We start from the raw sequence: 13508 nt of genomic DNA on the forward strand, positions 1-13508 counted from the left end.
TTATCTCCCCTGGAGCCCAAACCAAACTCCTGGGAGTTATAGTAGACAATAACCTCAAATTTGATGCTCATGTCAATCAAACTATCAAAACCATAAACAAAAAACTTGTGTCCCTTTACAATCTCAAACCTTTCCTTACTCCTCTTGTTAGAACTGCCATTGCCCATTTTCATGTACTTTCCACCCTTCTCTATGCCTTCCCATTACTTACAAACTTGCATAAAGCAGATCTTAAACTATCTTGCTGTTACAATCATGTTGCTAGATTTGCCACTGGCTCAGCATATAGGATGCACCACTATCACAGCCTAAATCTCTACAAGGGTGGCTTGAACTACCTTACCTACTACAGTTTAACCAGCTCATAGTAATGCATAAAGTACTCCACCAACCTGATAATACAACCACACTCAAAAACCAGTCCATATAGTAACCTTAGGCCACTTTGTTCATCCAACAGACTAATGGTCCAAACATTCAAGTCTAACAACTCAGATGGGGATGCCTTGTTTGCCAACTCAGTTGGCAAAACCTGGAACTTACTCTCTGCTGACCTTACTCTAGTATCCTCACTTACACTTATTCAAAGAAAGTCTCAAAAATATTTTAAATCACACTGGTTATGTCCTTGCTCTAACCCTGACTAGGATCATCTCTGCAACTTGAGAGCTTTACCACAATTGTATTATGTATTCTAATTGTGCTAATTTATGATTTTATAATGCAACATACTATCTTATTGTCCCATGCTAGTATAGTGCTCATTTCTGATTTAAAGATTGTATAAACAGTGTGTTTTATATATTGTCTATATCACTTTTCTGTGTTGAGCTTTTCTCCCAGGGCCTCTGCTGAAAATGGACATGTATCCAGTTGGACTATCCCGGTCAACAAATGTAAAATAAAATAAATAAATATTAACAATAAGTAAACAATATTACAGAACCCTTTGAGGCTTGGGAAAAAGAATACCCAGCCTAATAAGCTGAATTAACCATGCATGAAGTTGATGACCTGCAGGAAAAAACACTGTTCTTATATCTAGTTGTTTTGGTGTGTATTAATCTAGATCTTTTAGTGCATAGTGTGATGATATTATTGGCTAATATCTTCTTTTAAACATAAACTAGATGACTGGATGAGTATCTGCAAATTTACTTCAGGATCAAGTTGAATGGGCCTTCCTTTTATCATGGAATTAATCAATCAGGACATATGGAACCTCCAAACATTAGACCCATCTCAGTTTGAATTTGTCAATACACTTACTTAACCTGGTGGATTTTTTTGAAAAGGTCACCAAAACAATGGATGAAGGCAAAATGGTACCCACAGCATACTTTGGCCATACCAACACTTTCTGACACACTTCCCTACTCAGGTGTAGTAGAAAAGCTAAATAAGGTGGGAATAAACCCCTCTGTCACTTGCTGAATGGCCAACTGGTTTACAGATAGTATGCAGATAATCAAAATAGGAGATGTTACCTCCACAGAGAGACTAGTCGCTAGTAGACTTCCCCTGAGGTTCTGTGCTGTTACTTCTCCTGTTTGGCACCTACTTTTCTGAAGTAAAATACAATACCAAAGGTTTCTGGCTAACTAAGTTTGCAGATGACTGCAAGCTAGGAGCAGGTCATTGAATCCCCAAATGACTTTGCCATCCTGCAGGAATTTATGTCCCAAATAAGAAATTGCTTCCAAAGTCAAGGACTGAAACTAAATGTCAAAATATAGTTGACTGTATCCTTTGGAAAGTGGTGTAACCCATGGAACTACCACATTGATATACGCCCCTAAGAGTTGATCTATTTGTTAGGGATTTTGGAACTTACGTGGACAGTTACCTAATCTTTGACCAACATGTGCTTGTTATTTGTAAGAAAATCTTTTTATATTGTACAGATTATAAACAAAGGGATTGTGTCTAGATCTAGGGATGTCATTGCCCTCATTGAATATAATGCTGCCTTTGGCATGTATCTCTCCAGATGTATGCAACAGCTAAAATGTCTGCAGAGATACCATACTAAAAGGATGCAAGGCCTAAACAACATGTGGATGGACTCAAAGCCCTGCCACTGTATTTAGTATCCTACAGAGTGTTAAGAAATTACCTGTGTCTGGCATACAAGGCATCCTCCAACCCATTACTGATGGGTTTAGTGCACATCAGCAAGTCAAATGGCATCAGGAATACTTAGTCTGGGGATCTAAACCTCTTCTGCAACATCAACAAAATGGTTTGGAAGGACAGGTATATCTTAGTGGGTCTACTTTACAAGAACAAAATTTCACTTACCAAAAACTCATAACACAGAGACGAAAAGGTCGACAGCATCAGAACACCAGCTTCCCAGAATATAGACATACCACTCCAGGTAAGTAACTGCTTGGCCATCCTAAACAAAAACATAAATTGAAGAAAACCAAACCCACTCATCTGGGGGGCTTCACCCCCCAAACTAAATATACCAACTCAGAGATCACATTACCGTGGGAGTAAGGGGCAAAGTTCAACAGGATTGCCAAGCTGCTACGTACCTGGAGTGGGAAGTCGGTGTTCCAGGTTGACTGTTTTCTCTCGTTGTCGGCCTTTTTTGTCTCAGTGTTTTTAAAGTCAGGTAAGTGAACATTCAGGTTTCTGAAGGGGACCCATCTCACAGAGGATATCACTGTTGTGGAACAGACTCCCCATCCACATAAAACAAAGTTTATTCCTGTCCATATTCAAGTGTATATATGGATGGAAAAGAGAAAATTTACCCCAGGACTTCCCCTTGTACTACTAATGGACAAAGGGAGCTCCTAAATATTTTATCCCTTGCATGGGTCCCCTCAAGTTATCTAGGGAAGGATTACATTTATTCTTCTTATGAGTAATATATAATGATCAGCATTAGGATGGATAAGGTCAGTCTAAAACCAAATGGGATAGGTTATTTTAAGCACAAAAAGGGAAAGGGCAGCGGGCCTAGTACTTACATGTGAACCTACAGAAAGGAGGTGTGGTCTGAAGGATGTTACTGGTAAGGAAAGAATGATCAAGAGACTCTGTGGTCTTGCACGAGCTATGAATCTATGATTATCTATACAACGTGCTCTCATATTTAAATGTTTTAAAACTGAAGTCTGAACAATGCATAACCTACATGCACTTTGTATTACAATGCTTCTTCTACAATTGACCTGTACCTTATTGCCCATGGTCTGGAATATGATCTATGTGGTTTTACTGTATAGCACTTAAAGGTGATGGCTACTTATGTAGGAGTAGTGTTAACACTTTACTAACACTTTGTATCCAGTGGCAAGTATTGGTATAACCAGTCTAGCAAGAACACATTCAGATGATTTTACTATGATGAATAGACTCTTGATTTTTTCAGATTGCAACCATGCAAACCCAACACAGTTTAAGCTGCCTGTTCTATACAAAGTAACAGAGCAGCTTAAAAATACATGCTTTTCGCAAGAGGCCAAGCCCTCCCCTGCACCCAAACCAAGTGTAGCTCACAACTCTGAAAAGATAAATCTCAACTCCTTTATCACATGACATTTGGGGAAGAGAGAAAAACTTTAGAAAACAGTGCATCATGGTCTTAGGTGCACAATTGTTTCACTCTAACAGGTGTGGGCAACTAAATTTTGAACTGTTAAATTCTGTGGAAAGGCAGTGTATTAATCTACCTCCTTTGAAGCCTGTATTTGGCCAGAAGGTCACTGTACTAACACAACAGTGGATAGTCTTCATTCAGAATAGTCTGAGACATGTAAGCATCAGTCTCTTGCAGGCACAGACTTCTCCCATTAATAGCTGCAACGTTGTACACTTTGCATTGGTTTTACTATGGGAATTTTCTCATCAGACACCAAGTCTAAGAGGTACTAACAGCTTCCCATTAGGACCTGGGTGGGTCAGCATTGTCGCCTACCTCTACTGGCCTCCACCCGTAATCTAGGTTTACTTGTATATGGTTCTATCACTAAAGGACATCCAAGAAATAATTCAAGCAGTGGCGTTCCACTATCTTGTCACTTTCTCCAAAAAATATTCACTCATTTTAACCCTTCTTTTGCTAACTTTGTAATTCCCATGTAGTTATACAAGCTTTCCTCTGACAGACATCTATTGTCATTTGACTGGTAATGATTTCTAGCTTAATCATCACCTCCCACATCTAATGACACTTGCACACTTTTATACATTACTAGTTTACATCCACTATTTTCTGTATTTTTGTATGTTTTTTCCTACTAGTTTTCATTGTATAAACATATTTTGGGGCTGTAAACATGAAAACTGTCATGACAATTTTTTTTTTTTTTGCAAAGCACTAAATTTTTCTGAGCTGTTAGTAACTTAGCTTTTTATGCACACTAATACAAATGGATGGATATGTACTAGATATTATTAAACATAGATGTATTTTTATATTTATAGTGTTCTATTTTGATTATGGTTAGATAGCTTGTGTTTTTCCTGATTTATGGTTCTTGTCACAGACCTGATGAAGGCTTTATTACATTAGTTAGCCAAAAGCGATTTTAGTTAAAACTCTTTTTATGTATATGTTATGCTTTTCTTAGTACTTGATCTTGGAATGTGGGTTGAAGTTGATAGGTAGTGTTTTCCTTAACTAGGATTTAGTTTGATCTAATCAGTAGTAGTGTGTGAGGGTGGGTACTTGCTGTTCTTAAATGCACTTTTATGGCCCTGTTTATGTTGTTTGCCATGAATAGTCCACACTTATTTCTAAGTATATAAAAGCTGATATGTTTAACATTATTAGAATATTTCTGATTTGTTTTTACTGAGGATCGCTTGTCTGTGACAAATAGAGACTTGTTGCTTTGGAACACTGCCTAGGTTTCATGATTTTTTGGAAATTATTGTGACGGACTCATTAATGAAGTTTTAAGACCACTAGTTTCTCCGTTTTTTTATTTTTTCTTCATCACTCATGGTGGTGATGTTGGAACTAGACAGATTCCTGTGCTTGCCCATTTTTTATTTTATAAAATATATATAGATGGATATCGTTATATATTTTCATATTCTACGTAGATAAACTATTATAGTCAATGCCCTCTGTGACTCCTCCTTAACTGCAGTCAGTGTCAACCAATATAAATGCATCACAATGGACTGTATGTATTTCCAGATGTATGAAACAAAACTATTTACTGAGGAAACTTTCTAATAATTGACTTTAAATGTCAAAACTGAAGTGTTTCTTACATTTGACTTAAACTTTAGAGAGACAGGGGCTTTTGATTGCCTCTTGTCTCTGTTATGCTAATATTGGTTTTGTACAACTTGTTTTAAGTTTTTACTAGCATTGATACATTTCCAAATAGGGATAGCATGCTAGACTGTTTACTTGTGTCTTCACATGAGAGTCTCAAGTCAGTTAGTCTCCTGTCTGATTCTGAAAGTGACCACTAACCCATTTTTGTAATCTGGCCTCACTCAAAAGTAAACGAACATCACCGTTTTACCCTCCCAAGGTATATGAATAAAAATGACCTGCTCAAATTTAATCCCTTATCTAGGCAAGTAAAATGGACTCCTCTGTAGTCCGCAAGCTTATGTGCAGCTATCGAATATTTGAATGGCAGTTTAATAAAAATTCTACATAGTCTTGTAACTGTACAAAAAAGCCCATAACATTAGCGTGGATCCTTTAGACATAAAGTTTAATTTATGTTTAAGAGAGATCATGTCTGGGAAATATACAAACAGTGCAAAATTTGGACATCATACAAAGTAAAAAAAAAAAACCAAAAAAAACCCACCTTACTTAGCAATCTTCTTTCACACGTTATCCCTGACTGTTTCTGCCAGCTGGCTGCAGCTCTTCTGATTCTAGCTTTGACCTCCTCATTCAGACTTTCCTTCCTTCTCAAGCAGCCCTTCAGCATACTTGAAACTGTTAATTGTCCCAGTATTTTCCCTTCTAGCTCAGTTTTCAGCTTCTTCTGATTTCATTTTCACCCTGTGTGTCTTCAGTTTTACATTCCATTCCCCAGTTATTTTCTGAAGTTCTTGCCTTAAAGTCTGCCAATAATGCCACATCATCTGCATAAAACAGATGTCCTTCAAGGATGCATCTGCAGTCATAACATATGGGTTGTCCTGCCTCAGGCAGCCCTTCGGTCGGCCGGATTCCAAAGTCTGGGTCTGGCCTCGGCTGATGTCGCACTTTCCCCGACGTCAGAGCGTCTGGGGTATAAAAGCATCAGCCGACGCCATCTTCCTCAGTCTTTCTTGCCACGCGGTGCCTGAAGCAGAAGCAGTTCGCAAGTGCCGATTGGCCAGCTCCTTTGATTCAGCTACCGAAGACTTCGAAAAAGCTAAGTACCCCATCGGGGACTCTTTCTTGCCTCAGCCGATGTCAGATAAAGTAAATAATTGATTAACTTGTGGGAAACAAATACCTCATAAGGATTTCCACTCTTACTGCCTCCCTTGCTTAGGCCCGGACCACGATGTCTCGGCCTGCTCTGCCTGTGCTTCCTTCAACCAACGAACGCTTAGGCGTCAAGTCGGAGTTTGCAGAGGAATATTTTGGGGCTAGTTTTGCCTATATAATGCCGTTGGAGACTCCGACTTCACTTGTAGTTAAAAAACGGAAGGACAAGGACCGACCCTCGTGGCCCACGGTTTCGGCTGAAACCTCGGTCAGGCCTACCGCGAGTGTCTCAGTTTCGGCTGAAACCGAGTCCTCGGTGCTTCCTGTTACCGAAACCTTACAACCGACTACCTCGGCCTCGGAGGCTCCGGCCGAGTTGGTTATTGAACTACCTTCGGAAACCGGTGTCCAGGACATGTCCGACACCATTCCTTTAGATAAGTCCACTCCTGCACGTGGTGCAGCCAGACCCCCTGCATCCATGTTCATTAAGGCCTTTTCTAGGGCTAAAGCTGCCAAACTTGCCAAAGCTTTGCCTCCCAAGTCTACCTCTCAGAGGCCTTCTACCAGCACTCAAATTCTCAGCCCAGCAGAGGATCTTATTCTCCTTAATTAGAGGTTCTCAACCTCACCCAGACAGGGGCTCTCTCCCACCTCCAGAAAAAAGGCCCAGGGTTGAGCCCTCTGACCCCCACTCTTCAGATGAGTCTACGGATGAATCTGTGTTGTCAGAGCACCAGCAGGAGGCTTATTCGGCCTACGAGGATTCTGATGCTGAAGAATCTATTCCTTCGGCCTCCCCTCCTGAAGAGTTTTCTTTTGGTGAGACACTGCATTCTACGAGAGAACATTTCCAATGGCAGGGCCAGGAATTTTCTGATTCCAGAAAAAGATTAAGGACCTTTTTGCATTTACCTCAGCATAGGCCTTTGGCTATACCTCCTGTTTTGAATGTTATTGATGATGTGTACTCTGATGCCAGTACAGCCCCTGATTCTCTCCCTCCGGCTCCTGCCAAACCTGATAGGTACTACAGGGTCCCAGATTCTCATTTTCACCTGTACAAGGCCCACTCTGCAGACCCAGAAACCATTTCTCAGGGCCCAAAAGGGGTGGCAGCTGCCACTGCTAAAAATCCTTTACCTTCTGAAAGGGAATCTAGAGCTTTAGAGCGATGGGGAAAGAAAGTTTATACTTCTGCAACTCTTTCTATGAGGGCATTAAATTGTCAATTCCATATGATTCAGTACCAAGTGTATTTGTTAGATGAATTGTATAAGAAACTTTCCTCCTCTGAGCCCCTTGACCGTAAATCACTTCAGGATCTGGTACATAACTCACAGCAGGTTAGCAACCATTTTTTGCAATGTGGTTATGATGCACTGGAAGCTTCATGTAGGTCAGCAATGACAGGGGCAGTTATACGAAGGCATGCCTGGTTGAAGGAACAATCTCTACTGGACCATGTTAAAGCTAAGCTCCTGGATGCTCCAATGGAAAAACAAAAATTATTTGGTTCCACGGCCCAGGAGGTCTTAAAGAAGTTTGAAGAAAAGGCAAAATCTGTGCAAACAGTCAAGGACTTTCTGCAGGTACAACCACCGAGATTCAGCAGAAATTGGCCTACTAAGAATTGGTCCTTTCCGGACTCGGACAGATCACAGAGAGGTAGGAACAGTCGTACCAGAGGTAGAGGGCAAGCTAGAGGCCACTACAGAGGCCGTCAGTGGCAGCCACCAAACCAGAGAGGTAGTGCAGGAACAGCAACAACATCTGCAACACCAGGACAAACACAATGACTTATTTTTGACTCCGCCAATCAGGGCTCAATTAGAAGCACCATTGGGCGGAAAACTTTCTTTATTTTCAGAAAATTGGCATTACATTACAAGGGACTCATGGACACTGCAAATAATAGACAAAGGCTACAGGTTCCATTTCCACACATTGCCAAAAAGAAAAGGAATGCCAGACCTGCCACTAAATCAGAGGGCGGAGGCTTTGAAGCAAATCACCAAATTACTACAAATGAAAGCCATAGAGAAGGTTCCTCTCTCAGAACAAGGCCAAGGTTTTTATTCAAGGCTATTCCTTGTTCCAAGGAAAGAAAATCAATGGAGGCCTATTCTCGATCTGTCCACACTGAACACTTACCTCATTGTGCCGAAATTCAAGATGCTGACCCTACAGCAGCTTCTTCCCATGCTGGGCAAGGAGTCTTGGCTGGTGACTCTAGATCTCAAGGAGGCATACCTGCATGTCCCCATTCGACAAAGTTGCAGAAGACACCTCAGATTTCTTGCAGGATCAGAGCATTATCAATTCTCAGCATTGCCCTTTGGCTTGTCTACTGCGCCCAGAGTATTCACGAAATGCCTGGCATCAGTAATTGCACACTGCAGACTTCAGGGGATTCAAATCTACCCATATCTAGACGACTGCCTGATACAAGCGGACAGCAAGACAAATTTGTTAAAGGACTTGGACTATGCCATCAAGCTATTACAGGCCTTGGGATACACAGTCAACATCCAAAAATCAAGACTTGTACCATCCCAAAGGATAACCTTCTTGGGTGCAGATCTAGATACAACCACCCAAATGGCCTTTCTCACAGAAGAAAAGCAGAAACAACTTCCAGATTACTTCAAGAATCTGACAAGACAAACTCGGCTAACTGCAAGGAAAATCCTGCAGGCCCTGGGTTTCATGGCATCCTGCATAATACTAATTCCACAAGCCAGGCTGCATATGAGAAGATTGCAATGGTACCTAAGGAGTGTATGGACTCAGCACAGTCACATCTTAGAAACTATGATTCCAATCATACCTTGCCTTCAAAAGGAGTTCCTGTGGTGGGCTCAAGCCTGCCAGACCAACAGAGGGTTGGCTTTCATCAAACCAAAAGCAAACCAAACCATCACCACGGACGCTTCAGACCGAGGTTGGGGAGCACACATGGAGGACAAATGTATCCAAGGATTATAGTCTCAAGGGCAACTGCAAATGCACATAAACCAAAAGGAAATGCTGGCAGTGATACATGCAATCGAGGCTTTCAAACCTTTCCTTCAGCAAGGCCACCTGCTAATAAGGACAGACAACACCACAGTTTTGTGGTACATAAACAAGCAAGGAGGCACGCACTCCTACCCTCTATGCAGACTGGCTATGAACCTATGGGATCTTTGTTTGAAACACAGTATACAACTACAGGCCCAGTTCGTGCCAGGGAAAGACAATACACTGGCAGACAGCTTAAGCAGAACTACCATGGATGCACACGAATGGATGCTGCACCCAGACATCTTTTTACTCATAACACAGACATGGGGAAGGCCCAAGATAGATCTGTTCGCCTCACCCCACAATCATCAACTGAAAATCTTTTGCACCAGGACATACCATCCACAAGCATGGAAGGTGGACTCTCTCTCTTTCAGCTGGAAAGTCCGAAAAGTCTATGTTTTCCCACCAATCCCATTAATGTCCAAGGTTTTACTGAAGATCAGAGCAGAACAGCCAAAAGTGATCCTGATAGCTCCAGACTGGCCAAGGCAGCATTGGTACCCACTGTTGACGAGCCTGTCACAGATGAAGCCATGGCCTCTCCCATTATGGCTTCTTCTTCTCACGCAGAACAATTACAAGATCCTGCATCCCAACCTAAAGACCTTGCAGCTGACTGCCTGGAGAATACCATGACTCCTTCCCAGGACAACTTATCCCAGAGGGTAAAGGACATTATTATGGAAGTTCGCCGCCCTTCCACAAGGAAGGCATACTCAGCAAAATGGAAAGGATTTCTCATTTGGAACACAGCAAAAGGCCTTGATGTGGCAGTGATGAACATGTCACATATACTGGAATACTTAGCAGAATTGTTCTACAATGGCCTGTCTTATTCTTCCATTAAAATACATGCCTCAGCAATTTCAGCAGAATACAATGTAAATCCTCCTGTCTACTCGCATCCTCTCTTAAGACAATTTCTCAGAGGAATCAAGAACATCAATCCTCCAAGGAGACCACCTTTACCTACTTGGGACCTCAACTTTGTGCTGGAACAACTAACACTTCCTCCATTTGAACCAGCAGCATCGGCAGATCCACAGTTTCTATCCTGGAAAACTGCATTCCTTCTAGCCATAACTTCAGCAAGAAGAGTATCTGAGTTACAAGCTTTAATGGCAGTGCAGCCATTTCTTATTTTTCATCAGGACAGAGTTTCATTAAGAACCAATCCAACTTTTATGCCAAAGGTGGTATCTAGAGTATCCTTGAACCAAGCAATTCATTTGCCTACATTCTTCCCAAATCCACAAAATAAAGGGGAGAAACTTCTACACACTCTGGATATCCACAGACAATTACGCTACTATTTGGACAGAACTAAGAGTTACAGAAAGACTGACCAACTGTTTGTAGCTTATGCTGCTGGGACACAAGGAAAAGCAATTTCCAAACAGACAATCTCAAAATGGATAGGAAATTGCATTCGCTTTTGCTACTCTTTTCATGGAAAGGCTGATGTCCTTCAAGGATGCATCTGCAGTCATAACAAATGGGTTGTCCTGTCGTCAGGCAGCCCTTCGGTCGGCCGGATTCCAAAGTCTGGGTCCGGCTTCGGCTAATGTCGCACTTCACCCGACGTCATCTCTGCTGGTCTTCGGGTATAAAGGCATCAGCCGACGCCATTTTCCTCAGTCTTTCTTGCCGCTTTGCGCCCGAAGCAGAAGCTGTTCGCAAGTGCCGGTCGGTCAGATCCAGAGATTACTACTACCGAATACTACTTCGAAGACTTCTAAAAAGCTAAGTACCCCGTTGGGGACTCTTTCTTGCCTCAGCCGATGTCAGAAAAAGTCAATAACTGTTTAACTTGTGGGAAACAAATACCTCATAAAGATTTCCACTCTTACTGCCTGCCTTGCTTAGGCCCAGACCACGACGTAGCAGCCTGTTCGGCCTGTGCTTCCTTCAACCGACGAACGCTTAGGAGTCGGTCGGAGTTTGCTGAACAGTTTTTCGGCTCAGATTTTGCGTACATTATGCCGTCGGATCCTCCGACTACCCAAATTGTTAAAAAACGCAAAGAAAAAGACCAACACACGCGGTCCGCGGTTTCGGCCGAAACCATGGTTAAGCAAGCCGCGAGTGTCTCGGTTTCAGCCGAAACCGAGAAAACCGGTCAATCTTCAGCCGAATCCATGACTACTACTGAGGCTCCTGCTACCTTAGTTGAATCGGCCTCAGAAGTTTTGCCTACTACTGTGGTTCCTAGTGATTTATCGGACACCATCCCTTTGGATGTCTCTACCCCAGCACGTGGTGCTGCTAGGCCTCCTGCAGCGATGTCTATTAAGGCCTTTGCCAGGGCTAAAGCAGCCAAAACTGTTAAATCAGTGCCTGTTAAGCCCCCCTCACACAGGCCCACTTCTAGTTCACAAATGCTTACTCTGGCAGAGGATTTAATATCCTTAATTAGGGGATCCCAATCTCACCCAGACAGGGCCTCTCAGCCCCCAGAAAAGAGATCTAGAGCAGAGCCCCCCGAGCCAGTGTCCTCTGATGATTCTGCGGATGACTCAGACATTACAGACCAGCCAGAGGCTCCTTTTTCTACTTATGAAGATTCCGATGCTGAAGAATCCATTCCATCTGCCTCTCCACCAGAGGAATTTTCCTTTGGGGAAACCTTACATGCCATGAGAGAACAATTCCAATGGCAGGGACAAGATTTCTCAGATTCAAGAAAAAGGCTTAGGACATTTCTGCACTTACCACAACATAGGCCCTTAGCTATACCTCCAGTACTGCCTGTTGTGGATGATGCATTTAATGATGTTTGCACTGCTCCTGATACTTTACCTCCAGCCCCTGCCAAACCAGATAGATTTTACAGGGTGCCAGACACTCATCACCACCTATACAAGGCCCCACTTGCAGATCCTGAGACTATATCCCAGGGGCCTAAGGCAGTAGCCTCGACCTCAGCAAAACCCTATTCCTTCTGAAAGGGAATCCAGGTCCTTAGAGAGATGGGGAAAAAGTTTACACCTCTGCTACTCTCTCAGCTAGAGCTTTAAACTGTCAGTTTCATATGATCCAATACCAAGAGTTTATGCTTGATCAGTTAACTAAGAAGCTGTCCTTTGATGACTCCTTAGATAAGAAATATGTTTTAGAAATGGTGAATAACATCCAACAGGTTAGTAACCATTCTTTAAAATGTGGCTATGATGCACTGGAGGCTTCATTTAGATCAGCCATGACTGGCACAGTGATAAGAAGGCATGCATGGTTGAAAGAACATGTCTTGCCGGATCATGTTAAAGCAAAGCTGTTAGATGCTCCTATGGATAAGGCCAGTCTATTTGGTACACCTGCTCAGCAAGTAATGAAGAAAATGGAAGAGAAGGCAAAATCTGTACAAACAGTTAAGGATTTCTTACAGGTTCAGCCCCCAAGGTTTAGCAGGATCTGGCCTGCCAAAAATTGGTCCTTTCCAGACTCCTCAAAATCTCAAAGAGGCAGGAATAGACGCTCTAGAGGCAGAAATCAATCCAGAGGAGGTGCCTACAGAGGACGACAGTGGCAAGGCAATAACCGAGGCACAGACACAACCACTGCCACTGCAACAGGACAATCACAGTGACTTGGCTCTGACACCGCCTACCAGGGAGCAAATAGCAGCACCTTTAGGCGGAAAGTTAGCCTTATTTTCGAAAAATTGGCACTATATCACAAAAGACAAGTGGATTTTGCAAACCATAGACCAAGGCTACAGGTTCCACTTCCACACCTTACCAGTAAAAAGAGGAATGCCAAACCTACCTCCAAATCAAAAAACAGAAGCTCTAAAGCAGATAGCAGAATTAACAAAGATGAGAGCTGTGGAAAGAGTACCAATAACAGAACAGGGCAAAGGATTCTACTCCAGACTCTTCCTAGTACCAAGAAAAGAGAAAAGTTGGAGACCTATTCTCAACCTGTCCGTCTTAAACACATACATCATTGTCCCAAAATTCAAAATGCTGACCCTACAGCAACTTCTTCCCATGCTGGGCAAGGAGTGTTGGCTGGTAACTCTAGA

This window comes from Protopterus annectens, chromosome 9.part0 (genome assembly GCF_019279795.1).
Source record: "Protopterus annectens isolate FY-2018-M chromosome 9.part0, PAN1.0, whole genome shotgun sequence".
Classification (NCBI taxonomy): domain Eukaryota; kingdom Metazoa; phylum Chordata; order Ceratodontiformes; family Protopteridae; genus Protopterus; species Protopterus annectens.